Here is a 17,680-nt window from a genome sequence, read left to right as displayed (position 1 = left end):
ATGACTAAGGTGCTTGTTGTGCTTGATGACTAAGGGGCTTGAGGTGCTTCATGACTTAGGTGCTTGAGGTGCATTCTCTCTCTCTTTTACAAGTATTTTTCATGCCAAGCTTACTAGGTATAATCTTCATTTTTCTACCTTTAATCAAGTGCTCTCCTTATGCTCTTTAAGAATTCTCTTAAGGAAATGCTCACTATTGTTACCTTAATTCCACTACAATCAATCATATTCCATTGCACTAACTCTAACCCTAACACCATGGTAAACATCCACCATAGCCTACTGCTAACCATTGGCAATTAGGGATGCATTTCCGCATCAACTAACCTATTAAGTGGTATCAAAGCCAACGATATCACACCTAGGCCAATCAACCTTTTCATTTGATTGTCATTAGTAGCTTAATTAATCTCTTTCATTATGGATAAACTCCACTCTCTAATCATCTCTTGGGATGCGTATGCTCCACTACCCACCATGATGACTAGGTGAGAGGGAGTTAAGTTCGGATGTCCTTTGCATATTTTTTCAATTAGTATTTGCATCTCCTTGCACAATAAGCAACCTTATTGGCTCGAGTCGTATTGGAAAAATTGGCGTTCATAATTTGTGTGTGGATGTGGCTCTCATCAAGAGCTTTTTGTAGCACTTCTTCGAGCCTAAATTGGCCAAGGATTTCCATTTGAATTGATCCATTAAGTTGACATCCTTTTGTCGAAGCTCATTGATTTTTTGCAGATCCAAAGTTTTGTGTGTGTGTGTGTGGATTTTTGCTTCATTAATGCTCACACCACCCCTTTCTCTTTTGTGAGACCCACTACGTGGGAACCTAGCAAAAGCAAGTCAAACGCCATTGAAAGTAGATGCGCACTCTAAAACCCAATGCATTGGGAACGCTCTTATTTTCATCATCAACTGCAAGTTGCCTTGCATCATCTCCACCCAAGTGGTAGTGTGTGGGACATCCACAACAACTACATGCCCTGCCAAATTTTTTGTTGGCCCCGCAAGGTGCTACATATTCTCATTACCACTCCCTCTTGCCCCACTTAAAGTCTCGGTGGATTCGGTCTTGCAACCCTGCTTAACCCGCTACCGACAAGGCCACAAGCCTGCTATTAGAAGCTTGACAGGAGCCGATATTGTTTTGGTGTTGAAAGACCCTCTCTTCTATTCCTTGCAATTAATGATATTCGAGCCACGGGTACAAGAGCCTGAATGCTTTTCTAAAGGGGTAAAGAGGAGTAGCAACTAGGGCTTGAAGTGCCAAAGTACACCTAAAAAGTTTACATCTAAAATTTTTTAGAATGGTTGACAATATTAAAGAGAGTGAAATTAATGTTGATAGCTTTGATTTTGCTAATGAGCATGCTAGTAATGATGTCCCTATGCTTGTTAACTACCTTGTTTCTAGGCTTCAACAAACCATGGGAAATCCATCCCTCCAAAGTGAAGTGCAACGGTAGCTTCGTGCTCATGGGATTCTCCAAACTCCCCACCAAGAAGAGAGAGTACCTAGGAAGCCTCCTTGTGAGACTTTCAAAAGAGGCCTCTCTCCGATTCGGGAAGAAGAAGAGGATTCGTACGAAGGGCTCCAAAATCTACTACTTGACGATGCATCACCTTCCCAAAGGAGAACTCAAGAGCCCCCACCAAAAGAACGAGAAAGAAGTGAGTCTCCTGCCACCTCGACGGAGATGGCTCCACGAAGATGGCGGGCAAAACGCTCTCCATCACCTCCTAAATGGACAAGACCATCGCACACTTCTCTAGACCATAATTTAAAGAGGGATGACAGAAAACAAGAGAAGAAAAAGGTGAGAAAGAGGTCACCCTCTTCTCCATCTTCTTCAAATTCTTCATCGTCTGAAGAAAGAGATGGTGCAACTTTTGAACCACCAAAAAGAAGAGGCCATAGGAGATCCTATGCTGCGTGGAAGAGATCGTCCAATCTCAAGAAGTTCCAAGAGGGAGGAAAGAACATCTCTTTCCTTACCTACGATGGCACCTTTGGTGCTACGGACAAAGTCTTGGCCTTCATCCAACAATTTGACGCGGCGTTTGGAGATGAGGGCTTCACGGAGTCCTCTAAGCTACGCCATGTAGCTATGCATTTTAAAAAGTCCGCCAGGCAATGGTGGTCTAGCCTACGGGCAAACGGTGAAGCTCCACGAACATGGAAAGCTTTAAAAGCTTCCATCATGAAGCAGTTTTTGGCTACCGATGCCAAAGACAAAGTACTCACCGAATGGCGAATCTTGAAGCTCTCTCCTTACGAGTCTATTCACAAATATGTAGACAAGTTTTGGGATTTACATCTCGAAGCCACTGTCTTCAAAAAGATGGATTTTGGAGAGCAAATACAACAATTTTGTGTGGGTCTAAATGAAGATATGGCAGAGTATGTCAAATCCCAAAGGCCACGTACTATATCTTCGGTCATACACCATACCATGGTGACTTCACGAATCAATTTCCAAACAAGGGCTAAGAGTTAAGCCCACGGAGAACAAGGACCGTAACAATGAGACTAAGGGGAAGGACAATGTCCAAAAGTCTCTTAAAGGCAACGCCAACAACAACAAAGCTAAGGAGAAGGGAGTTTATAAAGGCAAAAATAAACTCTCTCCTTAAGAGCTTGAGCGTTATCGTAAAGATAACCGTTGTTTCAAGTGCGGGGAGCAAGGGCATGCTTATTGTGCTTGTCCCCACAAGAATACAAAAAACGAGCCTCCTAGAGCTACCTTGGTCGAAATCCAAGAAGAGGAAGCTCACCACGAAGGATCTCCTCTATGCCACGCTTGGGAAAAGGTAAGAGAACATGATGCTTTTATTCTCTTTGACCCTAATTCTACTCACAATTTCATATCCACAGAGTTAGCCACCAAGTTAGGCATCCAAGCCTATGAGATGGGAGATGTCCTGCCCGCCGATGGTGCTTTCAAGGGGCAAGAAGCTTCAGTCACTCCCTTAATTGGGAAATTGAGGCTCAATGTCCAAAGCTATGTGGACAAAGAGAACTTCTTTATCTCTCCTCTCAAGCACAAGGATGTAATCATAGGGGCCACATGGTTTGATCGCATGGCTGCCAATGTTAAATTCCCTGAAAGGAAAATCTACTTTAGGTTCAGGGAAAAAGATATGTACATAGATGCTAAGGAGTTGGGTAACACCATACCCATTGTGCATACACAAGCTTTCAATAAGTCAATAAAGAGCTCTATTTCCGTGTACATGATTTTTGTTAAAGATTCTCAAAATGAACCTAATGCTTTAGCAAAAGAAAATATAAAAAATCACAAGGAATTAGAGCTATCCAATTTTCTCAAGGGATATCAAGATGTTTTTATTGACGACATCCCTTGTGAACTACCTCCTAAATGAAGCAATGATGACCATGCAATTAAACTTCTTCCAGGAAGTTCACCACCTAATAAACCTCCTTATAGAGTTTCTCAAGATCAACAAGAGGAGATTATGCGGCAAGTGCATGAGTTAGTTGAGAAGGGCATAGTTAGGCCTAGCTCATCTGCATTTTGTTCACTCGTGTTATTAGTGCAAAAGAAAGACGGCACATATCGTATGTGTGTCGACTATAAAGCACTAAATAGAATCACTATCAAAAATAGGTTTCCCGTTCCACAGGTAGAAGACCTATTTGATAAGCTGCAAGGATCGACCTACTTTAGTAGGATTGACCTAAAAAGTGGCTACCATCAAATAAGGATAGTTGATCAAGACATTGTAAAGACCGCATTTCGCACTACGTTTGGTCTTTACAAATACATTGCCATGCATTTTGGTTTGACCAATGCACCAACCACATTTAACCGCTTGATGGAGAATCTATTCAAGCCTCATCGAACCTTTACTGGAGTGTTCTTTGATGATATCATCATCTACTCTAATTCACTAGACGAACACAAGCAACTCTCCAACAACAGATGAGGTGGGAAAATTTCCTTTCACAATTTCATTTTCATATTGCTCACATTGCTGGAAAGCATAATCGAGTAGCTGATGCATTCTCAAGATGGCTGAGAGTGAATGCGATTTCCATAGCAACTCACAATGAGCTATCTTCTATGATAGATGAGTACGCTATTGATCCCAATTTTAGAGTTGTGATTTCAGCCCTTGCACTAGGGAAGAAAGAGGAACCATTTACCTTACAAGATGATTATCTTCTCTATGGCAATAGACTATGTGTTACTAACTCACTACGTGAGAAAGTAATGTATAAATTTCATGCTCCTCCTTATGCGGGGCATAGAGGGATTCAGTCTACCCTAAAAGGGATTGAAACATATTTCTATTGACCTACCATGAAAGCAAACATACAAGAGTATGTTTCTAAATGTGTGGTGTGCCAAAAGACAAAGTTTGATAGAGGGAAGCAACCTGGATTGCTTCAACCTTTGCCAATCCCTAATTCACCATGGTAGAGTATATCCATGGATTTTATCTTTGGGACTATGGGAAGATGGATGATAGTAGACAGGTTCAACAAACAAGCTCATTTTATACCTGTCAAAAATACTATCAAAGCCCATCAAATGGAAACCCTCTTCATATCACAAATCTTCAAGTACCATGGCTTGCCGATGTCCATAGTGTCGAATAGAGATCCTAGAATGATGAGTAATTTCTGAAAGGGTCTCTTTGAGAATTTAGGGACAAGGCTTCTCTTCGGCCTATCACCCGCAAACGGATGGCCAAAGTGAAATAGCTAACCTAACAATTCTTGATCTACTAAAAGACTATGTAACAAAATTAGATCAAAGGTCCCAATGGGAGAAGTACTTACCCTTGGTGGAGTATGCCTACAATAATATTGTACATACCTCCACGGAAAAAGCACCTTTTGAGGTAATTGAGGGAAGATCAAAATGTCCCCTGCTACTTAAGGTACACGGGAAGATCTTCGCTGCAGATGAGTATAGCCGAGACCTATAAGAGTCTTTCCAAAATATTAAGGATGCTATCTCTATCTCACAGTAAAGGCAAAAGGCTGCTGATAAGCACATAAGAGTCCAAGCCTTTAAAGAAAATGATCGGGTCTTGCTTAAATTTCCCAAGGCTTGATTAAGGCACACGATGGGCAAGAATCCTACAGGACACCAACACTACTGTGCTAAGTTAGCAAAAAGGTACTATTGTCCCTTCTAGATTCTTAGACCAATCAATGAGATGGCCTATCAACTCAAGTTGCCCAGTCATTGGCTCATACACAATTCTTTTCATGTCAGCCTACTAAAGCCTTACAAAGGAGAGCCACCTCAAGAACCAACTACTGAAGACCCACCGGAGATCGAGGACCAAGAAGAGGTGTTGCAGCTCGAGTCCATTCTCCGACATGAAGACAAAGTATTAAGAGGCGGTAAGATTATCCGATGATATCTTATTAAGTTTAAGAACTATCCTTTTGAAGATGCTAGATGGATGCAAGGCATACAACTAAAGGATAACCTAAACCTTGTCAATGCTTACAATGCTTCCCTAGAGTAAGCAAATGTATAAATGTTTAAAATGAACAAATTTTTCGTCTTATAAGACTCTCTTTTTCTTTATTGTGCACAAATGTTAAGAAGTATGCATGCTTAGGATCAAGTTTGTGGAGACGACGTCTCCCAAACACCAACCAAGTAGAGCTTGTCACTCTACTTTGGAAGATTGATAGGACTAATGTGTAGACATGCTTGCCGTAGCTTCGGCTCTCAAGCGCCAAATGGACTAGTCATCCATTCTGGAACGGTGTCGTAGGGTAAAATAGGGATCCTCTACCCGCTAGAAAAAGGACTAATGACTATGCTTTATCATCTTTATCTCATAGTAGAGGATGACTATGAATTCACGGGAGAGGTACTGTCATAATAACTAATATCTAATTCTCCTAAATGATTTTCTCATGTTAAATTGGTCATTTAATATGGGGAAGTACCAGGGGAGAAAAATCTAGATTATTGGTAAGGCTAGTAGACTGGTCACAATAGGGATCCAAAGGAGGGAAAATAGGGATCCAAAGGGGGACCATCTGTAGAAGATCAATGTGCAAGCAATGGGCTTCAAAGACCTAAGGTTCAACCCATTAAGACTTCCAAAATGCTAAAGTTCCAAATTTCAAAGGGTAAGTCCAAATGGTCAAGCTTAAGGAAATTGGATGCTTTGTAATTGTACACAAAGTCTTCCTAGATCCCTATATGGGAGGGGGCGAGCCCTAAAGGTAGGGAAAGAGAGAGAAAGAGGTGAGATAACACACACACACACACACACGGTCAAAGGCTCCCCTTTACACAAAGGGCATAGTGGACACATGTCAGGTTCCTAGCTCAGTTTAAATCCTATTGGATGACCATAGAGGTGGACCAATGAGAATTAGTCTAGAGTAAATTTAGTCTAATTAATTTAAAAACACTTTATAAAAAGAACCAATGGAAATTAAGTCTCCTGGATGATTATTGGACAGCCTGCCAAGGGGTCCAATAGGAATTAAGCAGCCCAATGGCTTGCTTAATTCCTATTGTCCAGAAGGGAAAAAGGTCCAATGGGGATTTAAATGAATTAAGTTATTTACCTAAGCTCTCTCTAAAGGGGAAAGAGGGACACTTGTCAGAAGGCTCTTCATTTAACAACTTAATTCCTATTGGCTAAGCTTGGAAAGGTCCAATGGGAAGCCAACAAGAGGAATTAGCAAGAGGGGTCGACCAAGATGAGAGAAGGGGTTGATTTGTGAAGGCATTAGTCAACACACACTCACACTAACTCATGTGTGAAGTCAAGAAAGTCTATCTCCTTCTTAAGCTTTAATGGAAAGCTCATCATCTACTCCAAGCTCGTGAGAAGGGAGGCCTACACCAACAACTATTGGCTTTGTGATGAAAATCCAATCAAGAGCCAAGCTTTAATGCATGCTCATCTCCTCTACCATGCTAATTACTAAGCTATGCTAAGCTTTTATGAGTGATTATGTGAGGAGATATACTTCTTTCTCGTAAGACTACTCCTTCTTCCTTTCAATCTACTCTCATACCCCGCTAGCTCTCACCATCTTTGAAGGTGTGTGAGGTCTTGGGTCTGAGACCGTGAGGGAATTGATGTTGTGTTTTATAAGTGTGTGCATGGTGCTTGAAGCTTCCATCTTCATTGCACCAACAAGTTATTGAAGGAACACAAAGTATTGTATTGTAAAATGTCTCCCTTGATGGGGGAAACCTATAATACAAAGCCTTTTGGAGGGGGGACCGGCTCCATGTAAATCCGGTCCTCAACTGTTGTCAATAGCTTAATTTCTCTCTCTTTTCAAGTGTTGTTCATGCCTATCTAACTAGGTGTTATGATTTTTGTTGCTCTCTCCATCCAGGCACTCTTGCTATGCTCATTAGGAATCTATTCTAATGAAATGCTCACTATGTTTATGCTCTTTTCCGCTACACACAAGTTACTAGGCCATTAAATGTTACATACCCTTTCTCTAGAAAGATGAGCCACAAAATCTACCCTACTTTGGTAGTGATTTCCTACCTTCTCTCCATCATACAAACTACTTTTTTGGCTTCAGTAACAAACCTTAGCCCAAACAATACCCCCAGTAAACTTAACAGTAGAGATCATGGCATGAACAACACAAAAAATATTAAAAACCTTGGCCATTAGCCATACACCTTCCAGAACCCATCAAAGGCACTCCTGTACTTCAATATCCTAATAGGCACAAAGTCAGAACTTGGGTTGGTTGGGGTTCATAAGCGGTAATCATATCCTGCATGGTCATCTTCTCTACAAGCACGATCACACCTATGGAAGGTAGGTGACATCACTCTTGTACCAATTGTGATGACAGCTGATGAGGCTCACCATGGAGATGCACAATGCTCCATCTCTCCTTTGTTGCTAGCTCTCAAAAGGATATGGGGATGGGGTTGTACCTACACCTAATCAATCAGCGTAAACTCTAGAAATCATGTGCACTCCACTAGACCTTCGTTGCCTCTATCATCTAATGATTGATGGGGGTAAGAGCCTTCGTGCCCACAGACTCGACAGCTGGTGCCATCGAGTAGCTGCATGTAGAGAGCTCAAGAAATTTTAGTGAGAAAGTAGTAAACTGCTCAAAGCTATGCGACATGCAAAATTGCACAAAGAAAATTAGAACACGTGCATAGGACACAGAGAGACAAACGACAAGTAAAAGTGGCTCCAAAGAATTCATCACACTGTATCGAATCCCTTTTGCATGTCAAGCTTGGCATACCATGCATTAATTCTTGGGTTCATATGTGTGACAGATAATGAACCTCCATCCCTTCTCACAATTATCCTAGTCATTACCAAATTCTACTCATGATGCCTCAGATACCTCACATAAAACTTAATGCCACACTCAACGTCGTATGCGAGTATTATTATAGCGATTAGCGGGATCAGAGTAGCCACCTCAATCTTTTCCTTATGACAACAAGGCACCGTCTCAAGGTAGTGCCGTAATTGAAATCCAATAACCAGACTTGAAACTATACTTCCATCTAGATTTTGTAAAAAAGACGCATTCTCACCAGCACTTCCCTTGAACACGGTAGGGTTCCGTCCATTGTAATTTAAGCTTTCCTTTATGTTTTCCCTCTTGAGAATTAAACATTAGCACCAAATCCCCTTTCTTAAATGTCTTGAACCGCATCAACATAAAACTAGTATACCTATCCTCTTCCAATTGTGGCAATTGGTCTATTTGGTAGACCATTAAATCCTATGGTAATAATCTCTTTGATATCTGAATGCACATGCTGGGCACCACAAATTCTAACGGGGAAATGGCTTCTATTTTGAATGCCAAATTAAACGGTGTAAACCCCATAGCCAATTTAAATGGAGTGTGGTATGCCCAAAGTGTTGCAGGGAGTTTTTAATTTTGATAATCTCTTTCTGCAATTACTAACTTGGTCAACATCCACATAATCCTCTTATTACTGCTTTTTGCCAAGCCATTTGCTTGTAGATAATAAAGGATACTCATTTTATGTATGATCTGGAAGGTCTACAACAACTCTCTTATTAGTTTATTCTAAAAATGTGTACCTTTATCACTGACCAGCTCCACTGGTAAACCAAATCATGGAAACACGTTTTGATAAAGGCATTCTACAACTAAAATTGAATTAACTTCTTCTAATACCCAAGCTTTATTCCACTTTGTACAGTAATCTATGCAAGTACTCCAAATGTATTTGCATTGAGACTATTTTACCACTAGTTTGATTGGACCCAAATCGCACTTTTGGAATGATTCAAGTGGCAGAACCGGAATAAGCGAAATAAATCCTCTAGCAAACGTCACATTGAGCTGCGAACCTCATTGCATCCACATGACTATAGGCAACCAAAGCTTGACTTGAAAAACCTTCTTCGCGGTTAATGGCTCGGACAAATGACCACTAGCAATACCTTCACGATCTTCTTGGAGTATTGCTCATTGTTTGGTACTAGAACACATCGTGGGAGTACTCTCTAAAGATATCTGTAATAAAGCTGACCCAATAGAATTTCAAACCTACTATTTTTTAATGCCACCCTTTTTCACTGATCTATAGTCTGATCTATAGTCAAATGGGTCGGCATAATTCCTTCAAAGATCAACATCTCCTCATACCATGTCCATGGAAGAGTTTTTGGATTTATAACAACTTCCTCTTTCCAACAATTCATCTTCACAGACCAAATATTTGTTGCATATCCCTTTGGAAGATACTAAGTGCATTTTGCAGGCAAAACCACATCACCGTACAAGCAAACACTACTCATGCAGTGATAAATGCAATTTTGGGCTGATCTACGACTTCCATCTACACTTGATTGTAACCATTGTATCTATTCTCTAAAAGTACATAAAAAACTTGCAACTTTGTCCAAAGTAGAATCCAGAAAAGGAAGTGGGAAGGGGTTCTACACTGCAGCCAAATTCAACTTGTAGTGATCAACGTAGATCCACAACTTCTTGTTCTTTTTAGGGACCACAAAAATCGGTGGGATCCACTCTCAATTGGAACTATAAATCCAACTTTCAACAATCTATCCATTTCTTAAACTTGTTTGGCATAAATTGACGGATTCATGCGATACGTGGCTTGCTTCGTAGGAACCACGTCCTTCTTGAAATTGATGTGATGTTGGTAAAAGCTAGAATCTAGACACTTTATATATGAATAATCCCATGCAAACACGTCCATGAGCTCCTCAACAATTTTATAAGACCGGTTGAAAAGATTCTTCCAGATGTGCATAAATCTCGACAGGTTTACGTTTATCCTGTGTCCCAAGACTTACTTCTTCAATTGCATATTCCTTAATTTGTGAAACCTTGTTAATCTGCTTCTCTAATTCATGTTTGTACTGCAATAATTTCTTTAGGTCCATTAGCTTTGGGTCAAATTTTCCCTCTTTGGCTAGCTCTTGAATATCTCTATTAGAACTTGGCACAATTTTTGTCCACCATGGTTTAGTTGACACATTCTTCGCATAATGCTTCTGAATTGCTTTCCCATTCACCGTACAGAGAGCCATCAAATCTTGATTTGCTTGCAAAACTTTGGCTTCTTTATCCTCTATCAATCCTTCCATCATATTTACTAGTTTGGTCACAATGGATTGGTTCTCCTCATAAACATGATTGGCTTGTAGATACGGAGCCTAAACCTTTCTTGATCATCTCTGTATAACTAATATATGATTTGCCCAATTTTGTTTCACCTTGGCTTGTCACAACCCTCCAACAATAGCATTTTGTAGTCTGCTTTCATTCACTAGAGATCTAGAACCACAAAAGATACAACAAAAGGTATCCCTCCAATATCAAAAGCGACATCCCTCAGTATTCCTCTAGGTCGTACCCTTCTTTGTTCTGCCATTTGGACAAAAAACAAAACTCGTTCTCATTTTTTCCATCCATATTTCTCACATGTCTCTCATGTAATTATGTTGACTTCAGAGTCCCCATCTACAAGAATATTTTTAATGTCACTACCCCAATGCTGCATAGTAATCAGTGGGGCTTGATCATCTACGAGAGGACCCAACTGCTTTGAATCTATTTTGTTTGTTGTTGGTCCCTCCGGTGGATACATCAATTGTTTTTTAAAAGTAGGTATCAATTGGAGCATATTTTCTAGGTTCACATGGATAAATAACTACACCATTTCCTCCCAAATATCTAATAGAATGCTCCATCTAGGATTGAGGTGCTAGGGGGGTCCTTTGAACTAGATGCAATGTGGCTCTCTATGGGTTGCCCCTTCGTGGTTGCTAATTTAGGAGCACTCGATTGCTCTCCTAGCAAGGATATTGACATAGGGGCTTTCTCTTTTAACTCTCTTCGTTGCTCCGCCTTATGTAAGCTCTCAATTTTCTTTTTCCTAGCTGCAATGATATATCGCTCAACCTCTTGCACTTCGGCAAGGCTTCTACTATCAGGTAATATAATCTTGGAGGGGAATAGCTCTGAAGAATCAAGGGGTGCAGTGAATGGAGTATTCACGTGCACACTCTCCAAGAGCATGGGGTCTACATTGGTCATGAATGGAGAATTTACTTCCCCACCCCCTCATTTACATCGTTAGCTCCATGTTCGAAGCAAGTGGCTCTACTAAAGGTTTCCTTCAAGCGGCTAAGCACGCTCGGCTCGAACCGTGGGCCCATGGCATGCATGTCTTTGCTTGAGCTATCATGATTAGGCATTGGGTAACCCTCCATGATGTCGTACTCAGTGGAAGAGTCTCTAGACGCAATATGCGGGTCCTGAGTGGTACTACCTTGGATTCCCGCTGAGGGCCCGGAACCTAAGGTAGGTGGGTATTGAGAACCCGCATAAGTCGAAGTGCTCGCTAGTTGCTCGGTCTCTAGCACGAGACTAGAGCACAGATGCATGTGCCTTTGGCACCCTATAAGCATCGGCGAATACCCTCGAAGGTTAACCGCTTGAGTTTTTAGGCGTTTTGCACCCCGTTTTCACTCGTTTTTTGATGTTTTTCAATAATGTCTTTTTACGATTGGTTCTTGGATTAGAGCGTGTGATAGCTCGAAATGAGTGTAACGCTCAGGGGATCGTGGTGTGCTTTACAACACAGCGTTAGGTTACCCGAAGCTCCTATGGTCCTCAAAAGGGTCGATTTTTACTTAGGCGTGAGCCTAAAATAAGTAATTCGAAAGGGTGACCGCGCACTTGAGCACACACACACACCTAACCTACCTGCTTGCAACTAACAGAGCTATTGTTACGTACTAACATAGTACTACAATAACTAGTTAACTAACATATCTACTTACTATACCTTACAGAGCTAATATTATAGATCTAATACCTTAATTCTAACACCTTATCAACAGAGAAAACGGTACATTGCAACACCTTATCAACAAAATAGTACACTGCCACAAGAACAAAGTTTACAAATACTTCTCAACAGGCCACACACCTTCTTTCTCTACCTTTCCTACTTCTCAAATTGCACCACAAAGCAGCATAGAGTGCTATTCAAGCTTAGTGCAGGGCATTTCCCCAGCAATGGCACCAAAAATGTGCGCATCTATCGCACGTGTCAAAGCAAGGGACTTAGCGTACACTGTGTGCAAGCCACAAATGGCTGTAAGCACACAACCAGACTAATCTAGCAAGCTCAAGAGAGAAAGGGTGTGTCACTCACCACCCTACGCTCGCCTTCGTGAAGGATTCCTCCCTGCGAAGAAGAGGGAGCTACCGCCGTGCCGCGCTCAACCGCCTCGCCGCTCCCCGTGCCGTCGCAATGCTCGATCACACACACACACGCACTCTCTCTCTCTCTCTCTCTCATGTGCGCGCACACATACACACACACGCACACACACACACACACATACACAAACACACAAGGAGATGAAGAAGAAGATGGAGATGGAGCAAGAGCACTCTTCAATTGCACAAATGAGAGAATAAGTGATTTTTAGGATTATGTGACTTTTATATGAGCTCGCCCATTCACACTTGGGCGCCCATGCTTAGCCTTGGGGGGTTCACTATGTGTAAAACTACCATATCACGTGCGTTCAAGACATGTTTGTAAAACCCCTTATCTGTGAATTTTGTTGAGAATATAATGTACCCTTTTCTTTTAAAATGTGTAAGTTTTTTTCAAATTTGAAAAAATAATGCCTTTCTGTATATATATTTTTGTAAGTTTCAAGAACTTTAAATACCCTTCTGTTGAACTCACGTGATAGGTTACATTTTTATTAGGTGAGCTCCTCGGGTGCTTAGCCAACTAACCCTTGAATGTTCTAGTTAGAGTGTGCCTCTCATCAACGATCACTCTTACCCTTTTCCTATTGGACCGACAAGCCCGGCCCATGACTTAAAACAATGCGATATTTGTGGATGTTTACTAGGCCGACGCCCATTTGCCAAGGTCAGTACCAAGTGATAGGTGGCGTTGGCTAGTCCCCAAGCTTCGTATTCGCTCGGTGCTGACTCCACTGTCGCATGTACTTTCTTTAACCCCAAGGTCAACACCAAGCGATAGGGAGCGTTGGGCAGTCCCCAAGCTTCCTATTCGCCCAGTATTGACTCCTCTGCATGAATTGTAAGCACCTCACCAAAAGGGTCTCCATCGTCGGTTACACCAAGGTCAACACCAAGCGATAGGGAGCGTCGGACAGTCTCTAAGCTTCATATTCGCCCAGTATTGACTCCAGTGTATGACATGTCGGTTAACAGCTACTGTGTGTTTTCTATGTGCATTGGCAACTCATTTTGGTTGGGATGTACATCAATCAAACATTGTTACTGCTTTCTTGAATGGTGACATATTTGAGGAATTTTATGTAATGCAACCTCGTGGTTTTGTCAAGAAAGGATAATAGGATAAGGTGTGAAAATGTAACAAAGCTTTGTATGGGTTGAAGCAATCTCCTTGTGCTTGGTATGAGAAGGTTGACACTCATTTGATCAAATGAGGCTTTCGTAACAGTCCAAGAAAGCACATTATATGTAAAGCGTGAGGGTGATGTACTTCTCATTGTGGTTCTTTATGTAGATGATTTGCTGATCACTGGACCAAATGAGAGACATATTGCCGAATTTAAGACTTATTTGAATGCTGCTTTCAAGATGAAAGATTTGGGGCTGTTGCATCGTTACTTGGGTATACAATTTAAGTAGTGTGATGGTGGTATTTCCTTGTGTCAGAAATGTTACATAGAGACATTGCTATGTAAGTTTGGACTTGAGGATTGCAAACCTATTGCCACTCCCATGGAAACAGGTTTGAAATGGAGTCTTCATGATGCTAGTGATCTTGCATATGTCACTCTTTACCAAACTGTTGTTGGATGCCTCATTTATATATGCAACACGAGGCTGAATATTCACTTTGCAGTCTCACAGGTCAGCAGATTTATGCATAGCCCAGGGTCTAAGCACTGGCAGGCTGTCAAGAGGATTTTTTGCTACTCGAGTGACACTTTACATCTTGGCTTGTTTTATCCCAAGGGGGGATCATTGCTGCCAGACTTACATGCTTTTTCAGACTCAGATTGGGTTGGTTGTTTTGACACGTGAGTGTCCACAAATGGTTTTTGTTTCATGCTTGGCAGTTCATGTATATCATGGTTAAGCAAGAAGCAACCTACTGTGGCCACTTCTAGTTGTGAGGTTGAGTACAGGGTAGTCTTCACAGCTATGGTTGAGTGTGTATGGCTCATATGCCTTATGGCTAATTTGGGTGTTGGACAGGACACTGCCAACACTATCTACACTTACAGTCAGAGCGCATTGGCAATTGCAAGGAATCCAATTTTTCATGCTTGCACAAAGCACCTGGAGGTGCATTACCACTATGTGAGAGAGAGGCTCTCAACAGGAGAGATCAGCTTGGCTTATGTGCCAACACAAGACAACCTTGCAGATCTTTTCACAAAGGCATTGTCTCGTGAGAATTTTGAAGCTTTCTGCAAAGCTTTGTGTTTACTCCCCTTTGTGGACTGATCATGTCCTTAGGGCATGACACTTCCCTCTACTCATGTGCCAGCTCTTGTTCACTGCATCACTCCAGGGGGGATTTGTTACCATATACATGTGGTAGTGATGTGTGTGAACACACTTAGGACCTCCGGGGCATTTTTTCCCTCACTAGGAGGTTTTTTCCCCCGTGCATTGTATATGCCCATTCATTCTAGGGCTATCTATCTTTCCATTGCACACTAAGTAATACACTCTCTATTGTGTGCCTTGTGCTTCCTTCATCTTCTTCAAGCTGTGTGTGTTTTTGTGCAACCCGAATTCCAACAATTTCAATTGCCTTTGTTGTCCCATAGGTTGTCCCTGTCTCGAGCCTCTCATAGACATCCTTTGCATGTTGGTCATCATATCGTTCATGTGTTTAAGCATGTATTCTATAGCATTGGCATGAGCTACAACAACTGGTCCTACTTGTGTTGGCAAAGTGGATGTAATTTTCTTGCTCTGTGTATCTTTAGCAATGCTCTCCTTGTTGAAGATCTTGCAATTATCACTCAAGTCAATCGCGTCCAGACTGCATGCTTCCCATATCATGTGTATTTTGCTATACAAAATAGTGTGCAAGTGTTTGTTCTTTTTAATCTCTCCAAAAATAGTGAGACAAGTCTTTTCTCAGTTGGGATCTCCAACTCCAAAAATCTGTCTATATATTGTCTCATCCGACTCACACTATCTCTGACAGTTTCTCCTTGTTTTTGTTTGAAACTATAGATTTGTGCCACCGTAATATGCTTGATTCCCATTTTTGAGTAAGCAGCAACAAATCTCATTGCCAAAGTGGATAAGTCGGTTATTGACCCAGGAGGTATGTTCTAGAACCACGTTAAAGCTTTGCCCTCTAAAGACATTCCGAACCCCTCAAACTACATATGGAAGTCGGTTATGCATTTAGCTCTCAAAACCTATCTGAAGCTCGCTAAATGGTCATACGAATCCCCTGACCCGCTATATTTTTTGACTTATTTTTGGAAGTCTGCTACCCTAATTCTACGATTATGTTCAACACCAACTCTCTCTCTTCTAACCATTGTTTCTCCCATTAAACCTTCAAACCAGCTATTTGGTAGATGTGCCTCATGTGGACCTCTCCTTGTTCTAGTGTCACCCATTCTTTCCCTGTTATAGGTGGTTCTGCATTTCGTCCACTGGTTACATCATTGAGGTCGCTGTCTCTGGCTCTGCTTCCTCTTTGATTGATCATGCTATCATAGGCTCTATCATTTGGACCAACATTCTATTTAGTTTTATGTACCATTCTCGTAATCACTTCCCTGATCGAATGTCCCTAGTATTTGGTTTGCTCAATCTCCTTCAAAGTCATATTACAAAAATCGTTGTTATAACAATCCCTAAAGAGATGGATATGTAGTTCTGCTAAACCCTTCTCCTTGATCTTGAAAATATTTACTATCTTCAAGGGTGTCAATTAGCCTGGTTTGACATGTGTAGTCCAGATTAGATATGTGATATTGTTGGCTTCCCAAAAATAAACTCCAAACCTTGGGTTGTCAGTGGTATGCATTTCAAAGGTTTGGTATCTATGAAGTCATATCCCTCTAATTCTAGCACAGGAGGTCCTTCTTTCACAACCTTATTAGTAGGGATTAGAGTATCAACCTCCAATCCCCATTTGTCTACTGAATCAGGATCCTATATCTTGAGGTATTGCACCCCATTTTGGTCCATATAGAAATTGCCTTGTTTGTTGGTCCTAACTTCCTCCTCAAACTCGATGGTATGGTCATCTATCTTTATGACAAACTCCTTGTTCAGATCCAAATAAATCTGGGCTTGATACTTGTTGGTATTAAGAAGGTCAAGATATGCTTGAACTTGAGAGAGGTCCCACCTACCTCCTCATTGAGTTGAAAAAGAAGACATCTTAGAGCTTGAGTCGGAATGAGTGTTTAACACTTCTTCTGCAATAGTTTCTAATAGTATTTCTTGGTTTACACTCTTTTTTGTGGACGCTCTACTCCTATTCTCTCCTAAGGTTCCCAAGTTTCCCAAAACTCTACCAGATCTTAAGTTCATATATGGGATCACACAGGTTAATTGAATAGATACTTCAAACCTGGAAAGTTCCCCTTGGTTTCAGACACAGTACTTCCGCTCCTTGTTTAGCCCTTTTTTGCAAAGTCGTAATTCCCTGTACACCAGCATTTCAAACCGTATGTGATTCCACAATTTGTAAACAAAATGACCCTCCTGGTGAAAAATTTATCTTCAGCGCGCTAAGATAAATTTTCTCTATTTCAACCATTTTTTTGCCCAATGTGACTTATGTAGGTTTCTATATGTGATTTCAAGCTTGTACAATGAGTTTCACAAATTTTGGACAATTTACTAGTGTTTTGCCACCCTTTTTGACCCCGTAGCCAAGGTTTCTAGTTTTCTTGGTTTACCCTTTTGACATTTTACAATTTTTATTTCATAGATTGATTTCCAACACGTTTAGGATTTATCCACACCTTAGTTTCCAGTTTTAGCCAGAATTGACTTTTTCTTTGTTAATTTATTTATCGGTTTTTTCCAATTTTGGGCATGACCAAACCTTTTGGTGATCCAAATGTTTCCAAAATCAAAGGGAGTAGTCTACTCAAGTTGGTCTTCCACCTTGCCAGCTCAATTTGTCGGTTTTAG

This window comes from Adiantum capillus-veneris, chromosome 29 (assembly GCF_014529385.1).
Source record: "Adiantum capillus-veneris isolate H3 chromosome 29, ASM1452938v2, whole genome shotgun sequence".
NCBI classification, from domain to species: domain Eukaryota; kingdom Viridiplantae; phylum Streptophyta; class Polypodiopsida; order Polypodiales; family Pteridaceae; genus Adiantum; species Adiantum capillus-veneris.
The sequence above is the reverse complement of the archived record's forward strand: the minus strand, read 5'-3'. Positions refer to the sequence as shown.